Source organism: Dasypus novemcinctus, chromosome X (assembly GCF_030445035.2).
Source record: "Dasypus novemcinctus isolate mDasNov1 chromosome X, mDasNov1.1.hap2, whole genome shotgun sequence".
NCBI lineage: Eukaryota > Metazoa > Chordata > Mammalia > Cingulata > Dasypodidae > Dasypus > Dasypus novemcinctus.
In genome coordinates, this window is record NC_080704.1 from 45,464,050 (window position 1) to 45,475,432 (window position 11,383).

At 56.3% G+C, this 11,383-nt stretch overlaps 1 long non-coding RNA gene across 1 annotated transcript; it reads right to left on the minus strand.

Annotated features, from left to right (window-relative positions):
- Nucleotides 1-680: 680 nt before the first annotated feature.
- LOC111763942 (uncharacterized) lies at nucleotides 681-4,968 on the minus strand. The gene is made up of 3 exons (XR_002796666.2): nucleotides 3,633-4,968; nucleotides 1,711-1,853; nucleotides 681-877 (listed from the first exon to the last, which is right to left on the minus strand). It is a non-coding gene; the product is annotated as an uncharacterized lncRNA (long non-coding RNA).
- Nucleotides 4,969-11,383: the final 6,415 nt, after the last annotated feature.

An 11,383-nucleotide genomic window follows, 5' to 3' on the forward strand; every position in this document is an offset into this window, starting at 1 on the left:
GCGCCAGCTGGGCTCCCACCCGGCTGGGCTGTTCCTGCACCAGATGGCCAGACCAACACCCTCTGGCTGCTGAACGCTCCCTGGGAGACGAGGCACTGACGTGGATCGGGCTGGCTTCTGATGCCTTGAGGACAGCGGGGTCAGGGATGACAGGTCCCGTCACATTACAATTTCTTTAAAAAAATTTTTTTCTGCACAAAATGTCCCAGTCCCGGCAGTCATCAATGTCTCCAATGAGTCGGGGGATATTTTTCTGGAGCACTCTGACCCTCACTGCTTCTTCAACAGATAACGATTGAATACTTACTCAGCACAAGGGACGCAATGATCTACAAACCGTCCCTTACCCTCAAGGAAGTTACAATCTAGTGGGGGGCGGGGAGAGTGTGGCGCTGCTAGGTAGTGCCACAAGGTGGCGCAGTTGAGATACTCGTAGCTTTCCTTTGTTTTTCTTTTCTATCTTAATGAAAACGGGATTTTTCCCCCCTATTGCCACAGAGCAAATAGAACCATTCCAGGGTGTGCTGGAGCCAGCTAGGACTGGTTGATGAGAGCCGAGCATGCCATTTCCAGGAATTTTGCAAGCTGGTTGTTAAACCCAGCCAGTATTAACAATTGAAATGTATCGACGTAAAATTAAATGAAACACCTTGAAAACAAAGGTAACCGATACTCAAAACTCATGACTTCCCTACAGTTTACTATTATCTATGTTCTTGAAGTTATTTAGGTCCACAAGTGTTCGTGTGGTAGAATGACTATATGATTGTGTGCTATATTGCATGTCTCTTCCCAGCTCCGCCCTCGCCTTGACAGCTTCAGACTGGTCTTGGTGAAAGCATTACATCACAGAAATCAGCGGATGCCACAATAAGGGCTAAAAAAAAAAAAAACAGAAAAGAAAAGTTTTGGAGAGCCAGTTGTTAAACATTTACCAGCACACCACTGGAACGAAATTTCACAATTTACGTGGCTGATTCTCACATACTTTGGGGTCAGTTCTATCACATTCCCCAAAGGAACAATTCCACTCCCTGCCCCCATCAAAAAAAAACCGGAAATTTGGAGATAGAGGATCATGTTCACCCTATAACCTTATCTGCACACTCAAGATCGGTGAGCCCACACAGACTAGTCAGCCGGTGGAGCTCAGGGCTGAAAGCTACGAAGAGGGGTGCCACAGGTCGGCCAGGCAGAGCCAGGCTCTGGAAGGCAGTGGAGAGCTCACCCCTGAGCCATGGGTGCCTGATGTGTGCCTGTTCTAATTGACCAAGGAGGAACTCCTAGCCCAGAAAGCTTGCCAGTGATCGGTGGGAGAATTTAGGGACCACCCTTGGGCCCCTGCACAGATGGTCTGTATGAGTCAGGGGCCCGGCAGGAGCCCATTCAAGGAGACAGTTCATTGAAAAGAGTTTAAGAAAAGGACTAGGTACAGAGGTGTGGGCAGGTTATGGAAATGGTTGTTAGCATCCCCTGGACTGAAGGGATGAGGGCTAATGTGGTTCCAGTTACTGCAGCCCTGCTGGGGAAATAAATACCCCAACCTCTGGCTCCTCCTGCAGGCCTTGTCTCCTATTGGAGCCTCCCATTGGCCAAATACAACCAGAAGCCAATGGGCGAAGCAGTCCAAGCAAGACAGTCCCCAAGGCACCACCTCCCAGGCACAGAAGGGGAAAGAGTGGCTCTGGAGGGATCGATAGATCTGCTCACCCAATATGGCGCTGCCTTTGCCAGTCTACGGGTCCCAAAAGGACGCACCGGAAACCCTGCATGAGGCTGGGCCCAGCAAAGCAAACTGCAAGCCGGCTGTGGGTCTAGAAGAAACAGGCCGACCGTGGCCTGGCAGAGTCACCCTGAGGAGGCAAAGGAGAGTAGTCCAAGACCATCCACTTGACCCACACTTAGCGTCTGGACATGTGTCTTCACAGCACACAGGCCAATGATTCAGTCACTGCCTGGGTCAGGATTCACTTTGAGGCTGATAAAGACCCCAAAACTTGTATCTGCCGGGGCATCTGTGATGAGAAAAGGGATTGCATGGGTTACTCTCCCCAGGGGTGACTTCCTCTCTGGGATCCAGGCATGGGGAAGGCAGGCCATGGGGCAGGAAATCCACCTCCCTCAACCCCACCCGGCCCCCCCCAAGAAAGATTTAGGTGGCCACCTAGAAAGCAGGGCTTGGCGACCAGAAGCCCCCACCCTCTTTGGTTGATCTCCCAGGGGCCTTCCCAAACTTGGCTCCTCCTCCCACCTTCCCCCGAGGAAGTTAATAGATCTGGGGGTAGCCGGAGGCCTTTTGTGGTCCCAACACTTCTAGAAAAGCCCGGGGGGCCTCACCCCCTCCGGAAAATCCACAATGCATATTAGCACAGCAAAGGCTCCCGAGAAAGCAAACGTCTGGCTCTGTTTATGGTGGGGGTTGACCATACTTCCTGGAGTTTAAACTGAAAGTGTTAGGATGGACTAGGCGTTGGTTTAGAGGGGGTTTGAGACTGAGGGGACAGCCCCAGCTAAGGCCCAGAGAAGTCCGGAGGATAAAGGGAAGGGAAGCACCGCAGGTGGGAAGAGTTGGAGGAGGGGGAGAAGCGAGGGGTGGGGGCTGGAGGAAGGGGGGAGCCTTTTCTCCTGAGGGCCTCAATCCGGGCACTGTTGTGCTCCAGCCAGCTTTCCCCAATCTCCTCAGTTCAAGGCAGCTTCTCCCTGCCCCCACACACACACACACACCCAGCTCTCCCCCAGCTGAACCGGCCGACTCCTCGCACCCTCCCATCTGTAACTGCTGTTTGGGGACAGGCAGGAGTGGCCGCGGATGGTGGGGGATCCCCAGGCAGGTCCTCGTGGAGTTTCTCTCCCCGAGCCTCTGGCTTTCCTCACCCCAGAACTGGGACAGGACCACAGTGCCCCCACGGTCCCCTCAGATGGGACGCGGGCTTCCGCCTGGGTTCCCACGGACAGGGGAGGGTTTTGTAGAGACTCCTGGCTGCCCCTCTCGCCGAAATCCCTGCCACCAAGTCAAATTTTGCTCTGAATAAAGCAATTAGGCGAGAGCAGAGGGATGCCACTGGCTGTCCCTGAAGCTCTGGCCACCTCGGTGCTGGCCTCAGTCCTGTGAGCCTGCAGAGCTGCCAGTAGTGGGTAGAAGTGACAGTTTAGAGACAGACCCTCCAAGAAAGGTTGGGGGCTGGATAGGGTGGTTATCTAACAGCTGGGAGGACACCAGACCTCAGGGACACATCCCCTCCCCCCCACTGTCCCTCTTACTTGAGACCTGTCCCTTCTCCCCAGCGAATAGCATCTCGCAATTGCCTCTCACAGGCCAGAGGGAGGACGAGGCTTGGCTCTCCAGCCTCAAATTACCACCCTCCTTCTGTCAAATATGACACATTCTCCAAGCTTATGACCTCTGCCCCAGCCTTAAAACACACACACACACACACACACACAGCCTTCCACTGCATCTCTTTGGGCTGGTGACTGCTTTTCCTGGAGCAGAGAGAGCAGTTCCTTTGTTTTCCAGTGCTTTTTCTCCTGGATTTCCTTCCTTTCGGTCTGATTTCACGTCCGCATGGCTTACCAGGAGGTTGGGAAGTCTGCCTCCCAGGGCTTCCCAACCTCCTCCCTCCCTCTCTCACCAGGTCTTTGGAAGGCCCGCTGAGTAGCTTTTGATTCCATGTGTGGGCCTGCAGGGTTGGCATTCGACTCTTCTCAGATTCATGCCCAGAGTGGCCATGCAGAACGAGCCCTGGATCCCGGATGGGATCCGCCCACAGGACGAGGTGCCAAGGAGAGCCAGCCTTTTTGACAGCAGGAGCACAGGGCAGGAACGGGCCTCACCAGGCCCCGGAGCAGCCTGAAGAATAAATACACATCACAAACAGCCTTACCGCCCACACCTAGACCGGGAGGGGCACAGGAGAATGCCTGGAACCTTCTGGAAGAGAGCAAAGGAGTGGTGGAGCACTCCTAGCTCCCCTCTTGACTCCGCTTCTGTACACACAAGAGTCCTGCCCCTTAATGGTGGAGGGCCGTGGAGTCTGAGTGTCAGTCCCTGGAGTAGTTGGGGTCCTCTAGGACACAGACACCAAGCTGGAGTTAGAGGAGAGGGAGACATCACACCTGTTGAGGATTAAGGAGACAAAAAGCAGGAGCAGGCCGGGAGCACCTTCAGACGGTGATGCAGGTCTGAGCCCTGTGAAAGGAGAAGGGGAAGGAAGAAAGAAGGATGGGTAGCGGGGCGTCCGATGGCTGTGCAGCTCTGAGAAAGTCTCAGCCAGGCCGACAGGGAGCCCCAAAACCAAGACTGTCCCATCAGAGAAGCCACAGGTCAGCAGAAATGACCCAGTTCTAGTGCTCCCACCAGGCTCCGTCGCTGGCTGGGACCCTCCTAGGGTGCATGTGACCTGGGCAGGAACGCTGCTGGAGGATCCCGAAGGCGCAGCTGCCACTAGAGGCTGTAGCTGGCAGCGCTCCTCGCAGTAGACCCTTTGTACCAAAGCAAGAGGGTACATCAGGGACACGCACTGGCTTGGTGATTGGCAGACCAGGCCCTCATCCTGGTCTCATGACCTCAGCCCAGCTTTTCCTCATCTTAGTTTCTTCGTGTGTGAAATAAGAGAAGCCACCACTGCCTGTCAGTCCCCACATCTACAGTGAGGCTTAGCAAGGTGGAGGCTGGTTATTCGAGCAACTCGAAGGTAGATAAGAAATCAGGGTCTGGAGTCCTTTTCTATCTGCAAAGACAGAAGGTGTGGGGGGCTACCCAGGCATTGGCTGAATTATTTCACAAAAATGCACTGAGCATCCATTCTCTGCAGCTTTGTGCCCAGGGCAGAGACTCCCCAAGAACAGACAATATAATCCCAGTGACCCTCCCTCCATTCCCCCTGCACCAACAACTTACAAATACATGCACATGTGCGTGCACACATACACACACACACACACACACAAGCACAGCCATGTTGGTCATCATTAATAATTTATCTTGGTAGAACCCTTTCCAGATTACAAATATTAAAGCATTATCTCATTGTTTTGCTTCCAACAACTGCTTCAGGGTATCCTCCTTTTTTCCTGATAATGAAGCGGGGCTCAGAACTTGGGGCAAGGTCCAATGGCTGGTAGGCAATTCTTCTGAGGCAGTCAAGAGATCCACTCAAAAAATATATATATACATATATATACACACACATATTCAAAATTTTGCCCGAATCTCAGGGGTTTGCAGTGCCCTATTTCAAAAGTTGCAGGACTGCAGGGTGTGCGGGTGTGGAGGTGTGGCCACCACCAAGTGCCCCCTCTGCCCCCAACGGGTAGGAGGCCAGACTGAAGTTTTGGCCAAGTGGACAGCCCCTGAATGAAATCAAAAGGCTGTGTGACACCACAGCGGAATCATGAGATCTCTGTCCAAGTCAGGAAGGGCACGGAAAGGGTTAAGGGGGTGTAGGGTTTTGTTTTTCACCTCTGAGGACTCTGTTCTGGGTCATTAAGAACACACAAGGCCGACTGAGCATTCCATTCCCTGGGCCAGCCTCCAGCGCCCAGCTCTGCTTCCCAACAAGATAAGTCCAGGGCAGGAAGACAATCCTGCTTCCCAGAGAGGCAGATGGGAATTCGCCCTAGATAAGGGCTGTGGCTTGGAGCGCTGGAGTCACATAGGGTCCTTCCCTTGTGAGAGTGACACAAGCAAGAGGCTGCCTTTTCTGCAAGCTAAGGACGACCGCCCTAATACATTTGCTGTTCTAGGCCGCCCCCGAGGGAAAAACTCTCCAGGGATGCAGCACAGTGGCGGGGAAAAGCAGGGCTGACTCCAGGTCTTCCCGAGGTCTCAGGGGCCTCCAGCGATGCCCTGTTGGGGTATGACTCTGCCGCTCTGCTGTCTCCAGCTAGACCCACGTCCAGCACGCCCCCTCCCCCCAGCACACACACACACACACACACACAGCGGGGCTTTCGGGCATCCCCTCCCCCCTCTGCCACCCAGGTGGTACCTGTGCCCGCGCAGGTGAGGAGAAAGGCCTGTGGAAAACACCATTACTGATAAGTAACAGCTCCTTTCAGGTTTAATGACACGTTGCATCCATCCTAAAGCTCTCAAAAAAAAAAAAAAAAAAAAAAAGCAAAAAGTCCTCTCGAGGGACAGCGCCTCGCGCCTGTAAATAGGAACGACAGGCCGGGGCGCGCTCGAGGGAGGGCGCACGGCGCACGGCGCGGCGCGGGCGTGTAAATTAACTGGGGGCAGCAGAGTAAATACATTACACACGGTATTTATTATGCGTTCGAACCTCGGAGGGCTTCTCCGGTTCCCGGACGTGGCAAATCCTGTCCGGGGCACCCGCCAGCCGCCTGGCCGAGGCCCATCTCCTGCGGGCCGGGGGCGTCGGGGAGCTTAGCGTCCCAGGCCCCAGGAGCTCCCGGCAGCCCTGTTCCCGCGACTAGAGGGGGAAGGGGACGTGGCCCCAGGCGCCGCTCGGGCGAGGGGCCTGGCGGGGAGGGCGGTGGAGTGGGAACCGGCGGTGGGAACGAGCTGCGCGCCGGGCCCCTTAGCATTCCGCCGGCGCGCCCGCCATCGCCGCGTGCGCCCCCGCGCCCCGCTGTAATTACCCCGATTACCAAATGAATCTCGCGCTTTTGTGCTCGCCGGGCGGTGGGTGCGGGGAGGCAGTTCTAATAGTTGTCATTAGGGCCGAGGGAGGCGGGGCGCCGGGGGCTGGGGCGGGGAGCGCGGGGGCGGGGGAGGCCCGCCGTTCCCCCGCTCGCTCGCTCGCTCGCTGGCTGTCCCGGGCGGCGCGCAGGCCGCTGCTGGCTGCTGAGTAATGATTTTTTTTCTAATTGGAGGCGAGCAGCGGCCCTAATGGATGGAGCCGCTCTCGGCGCGCTCGCTGCGCCCGCCCCTCGATCAATACTGCTCACGAGGACCGCGGGGCCGAGCTCCCCCGCGCTTTGTGGTCGGAGATGCTGCGGGGGCCCCAATCAGCCCGCGCGCCCTCTCAAGCTGCCTCGCCCCCCCCCGTCGCCAACACACACCCGCCCCAGGGCCGGCTCCCTCCTCACAAGGCATTTCCAACCCCCCACCCGCCCCTCCCGGACACCCCCCTCGCGGGCCTCCCTGGGTTCTCCATCTCCCCACCCCTCCCCGGGCCCCGAGCCCCCCCCCCCCCTCCGGACACCCCTCTTCCCCTCCCCAAACACCGACCCTCCATCCCCAGCTGTCCTCCCACCAGCCCTCAAAGCCTGGTCCCGGTGGCTAGGCAGCCAGGGCGGGGAGGCCGGGAGGCTCAAGGGTGGGGGGAGGACGGCCCCAGGATTGCGCCAACCCCCGCCCCGCGACCACGTTTCGGCAGAGCGCCTCAGGCCGGGAGGAGAGCCGGGCACAGGCGGCCGCCTCCGAGGGTGTGCGCGCCGGCTGGTCGGGGAAGGGTTCGCTGAGTCCAATTAAATCCTTTCCTTCCTGGGCCCTCCCCAGCAGCAAGCCGCTCCTGCTCGGCCCTATCAGCTTTCTGGGGGAACAGAAACCAGAGGCGACAGACACACACCCTCGGGGCACTGTTCTCTCTGAAACCTCTTGTCTGTTTGGCTCAGAAACGGGACTAGCTGAACGGGTTCTTGGGGGTAAATGCGGGTGGGGGGGGTCAAGTGCCCCCCAACCCCCTGTTTTATGGGTCTGAGCTGGTGACCTTGGACAAGGACTCAGCGCCTGGGGACCCTTTCTCTGACATCCTGCCAGAGTTTCTCCAACCGGGCTGGCTAGGAGCCGGGAATACAACGTTAGAAGGCGTGGCCAAACCCTCCTGCCCCTCCTTGCATTGTACTGTTCTCCCCCCCCCCCCCCCCCCCCCCGCCTTCCACCCCCCGCCAGGAGAAGTTCCTGGCAGTGCCAAACTGCTCTACTTTCTACCCTCCTGACTTCATCTGCTCACTGCTACCGACCGCCGTTCTTGCATGGCCTTGAACATGTCTAGACATGGTAGATGCTTGTCCGCTTGTTTTGGGTCACTCATCCCCACTACCATGTAAGCTCCATGAGGACAGGTTTTTTTTTTTGTCATCTTCTATCCCCAGCACCTAAAACAGAGCCTGGAGCAGAGGAGGCAATTCAATAAATATTTGTTACAGGAGGGGATGGGAGGAATTTGAACTTGGCCCAATTTCTTCCTCTGCCCTCCTGGGAGAGGGTAACACCTTGGCTTCTCACCCCTTGGGCTCTGTGGCAGACCGTGTTTTGCGAAAATAGCCCAGTGCTGTTTCCAGTCTCGCTGGCTAGCTTTTCTAGAACCTTGCCCTTCCCCTCCCCCTTCAAGAGGAGGAGTCCACGTCCCCTGCACTTGAGGCTGGGCAGGCTTTTGCCTCCCAGACTAGATTGTTGCAGGAATGATGCTGTGGGCTTCCTGCTGGAGGTCCTCAGAGGTGAACTGGTTGGCTCTCTTTCTCTCCTGGGACGGGGTGCCCTAGGACCCAGCCACCATGGCAGGAGGACGCCCAGACCACATGAAGAGGCCCCACGTAGGTTTTCCAGGCAACCAACAGGCCCCAGCTGATGTCAGATGGGTGAATGAGGAAGTCCTCCAGTGATTCTAGTCCCTAGCCTTCGCGCTCCCCTAGTAGATGCCAAGTGGAGCTGCCCAGCTAGCACTAACTGTCCCCACTGAGTACTGCCCCAAGGGCAGATCAGGGAGCAAAATGAATGCTGTGGGTATGGTCAGTCACCAAGTTTGGGGGGGGGGGGGGATGATTTGCTACCCAGCAGCCGATGGCAGCCTCCTCCACTGACTTCTCTTCAGCCTCCTGCTTCCTGGGCACACCCCGCGTCTCCTTGCCACCGTCCACAGAGCCACCCCTCTCCCGAGGCCCGCTGTCAGCCCTGTGCCCCATCCCTTCAGCCACTTTTTTGAGGCTTCTCCTCTCCCCCACTCCACAGCTACAGCTGCGCAGATAAACAGCCCACCCAGTGTGAATCAAGCTTGGTCCTTCTCCAAGAGACTCAGCTCAGCAGGAGGAGATCCCTCGGCCTGGCTGGCCAACATCATCACCTTCCTGGGCAGCTCTCTCTCCCACCCTGCCGGCAGCAACTTTCCTCCATTCTCCCCTCGACCCAGCCCCACACCCTGCCCCTCGCCTCCTCCTTCGCGGAGACCACACTGGACTCACAGGCTAGATCCCCCCTCCCCCACTCGCTTCTTGCACCACACATCTGTCCACACCACCCTGACCGCCTGTCCTCCAGTTCCAAGGGGGGGCCTCCCTCTGCCCATTATATGGCCAATCCCACTCTTCGGTTCTGGGTCTCAGCCCCCCCCCCCCCCCAGCCAACCCTAGAAGCAGCACGGTGCAATAGATCTTTGGGTGATGACGAAAATATAATCTGTGCTTTCCAGTACAGTAGCCACTGGCCGTGTGTGATGACTGGGCACTTAAAATGTGACTGGTACAACCAAGGAACTGAATTTTTTTTCTCCTTTTATTTTCTCGTAATTAATTTCAGGGCAAACAGCCTCACACGGCTAGCGGCTATTGAATGGTACAGCACAACCCTCATAGCCCTTTCCCCACATCCTCAGCCTCGCCCCTCGAACATCAGCACTTAAAATATCCAGCTCTCTCTCATCCCCAATGAACTAGCCCCCATCTTTCTCTGGTCCTTCACAGCCAAAAGACTTGATGGACTTGTCTCCACTGCCTCTTCGCCCAGTCCCACCCAAGCCCACTATAATCCAGCTCCTGCCTCTGCTCATTTTGTCCTCCAGGTTTTGCACATAAGGGATTATCCTCTCTCGCCTTCCTGCCTCCCTCCCCTCCCGTAATCTAATCAACTCTGATCATCTTTGAAGCCTTTAGTAAAAGTCACTTCTTCCAGGAAGCCTTCCCTGATACCCCCACCCCAGAACAGATTGGGTGTCCCTACCTGGTGCTCCTGTAGCACCCTACACACTCCCTGGGACTGGGGATGGCACGGGCTATGGGACCCTCCCTGTTTAGTTGTCAGACTTCCATGCAGACTGAATGCACCATGAAAGTAGATGCCGAGATCCCTCACTCATCATCACCCAGCCCCTGTGCCCTGGAGGGAAGGGCACAAGATAATCATCATCTCGTGGGGGAAAATGTAACTAGATGTGGAACAGGCACTCGGTGGGGGGGGCGGCTCGATGGGCTGGTGGGAACACTTCCGAGGGAGTTGAAAATTGTCAAAGGCTTTCCAAAGAAAGCAGCCCCTCCAGTGGATCATCAAGGATGGAAGGAGTTTACTGAGTGGGTAAGTCAGGAGATTATTCTGGGGGTATACCAGCCTGAGCAAAAACCCAGAGACATGAAATAGGGCTGAGCAGAAAGAGAGGCAGCCTTTGGCTGAGGGAGCAGTGCTGGAGTCAGAGGAAAAGACCTGGCCTTGTGGGTCTTTCTCGGACTTTCTCCTAAACCAAGGGAATGACCTGTTCCATTTTGGGATTTGTTTGCCTGGAGGCTCCCAGGGACTTTCAAACATATAACTGAGACAGCAGCGTGGAGAGCAGACTAGGGCGCAGGCAGGGATGTTCAGGAAAGGAGAGCAGCCAGAGGCACATACGAGGCTGGGGTGCAGAACAGGGGACCACTTCTAGAGAGTTTTTTAAAGTCGCTTTAGTGGGACTCAGGGACCTGCTGGATACGGGAGCGAAATGCAGCAGGAGCTGCCAGCAATATCCCTGCAAGGACCAGACACAATTGTCCAAGAAGTTGCAAGTCTTCCAGGAGGGCTACCTTTTGAGGGGACTCCTTTCCCCAAGAAGTGCCAGGAGCCGACAGCCTCCAGGTGCATGTGCCTTTGGGCTCTGCCTCAGCGTTCACGTCTGGGCCACCTACTTCCCGGGGGTCCCAGCCAGTGACTGGGCATAGACATTTTGGCCAGCTCTAGACGCTTCTCTGGGCAAACTTTACACGACAACCCCCTATTGGGCTGGCCGAGACTTTTTCCACACTGCCCCCCCCCAGCCCGAGGCTCCTCTCACCCAACCCTCCTTCCATCCCCCTCTTCCTCTAGGTCTCAGACCTGTCTCCCTGTCCAAAGCCTCTCCCTGCCCACACCTGCTCCCTCAGGAGGATAAACCTCCTGAATGTCTAATTCCAGCCAGACCTTTGCTTCCAGGAGGCCCCAAATGACACAAGTCGTAATAACTTTACGAAAGTGTTTCCCTGATTGACAGGGACCTGCTTCACACGGGTTGTCTCGTTTATCCTCCCAGCAGTCGGATAAGACTGGCGCCCTTATTATCTTCAGTTTACAGGTGAGGACTGAGGCTCACAGAGAACAAACAACTTGCCCCAGGTCACATGGCTAGGGATGGGTGGAGTCCAAACTCAAGCCTGGGTGGGTCCAACTCAAAAACTTTTTGACCATTGCCCTCGTGAC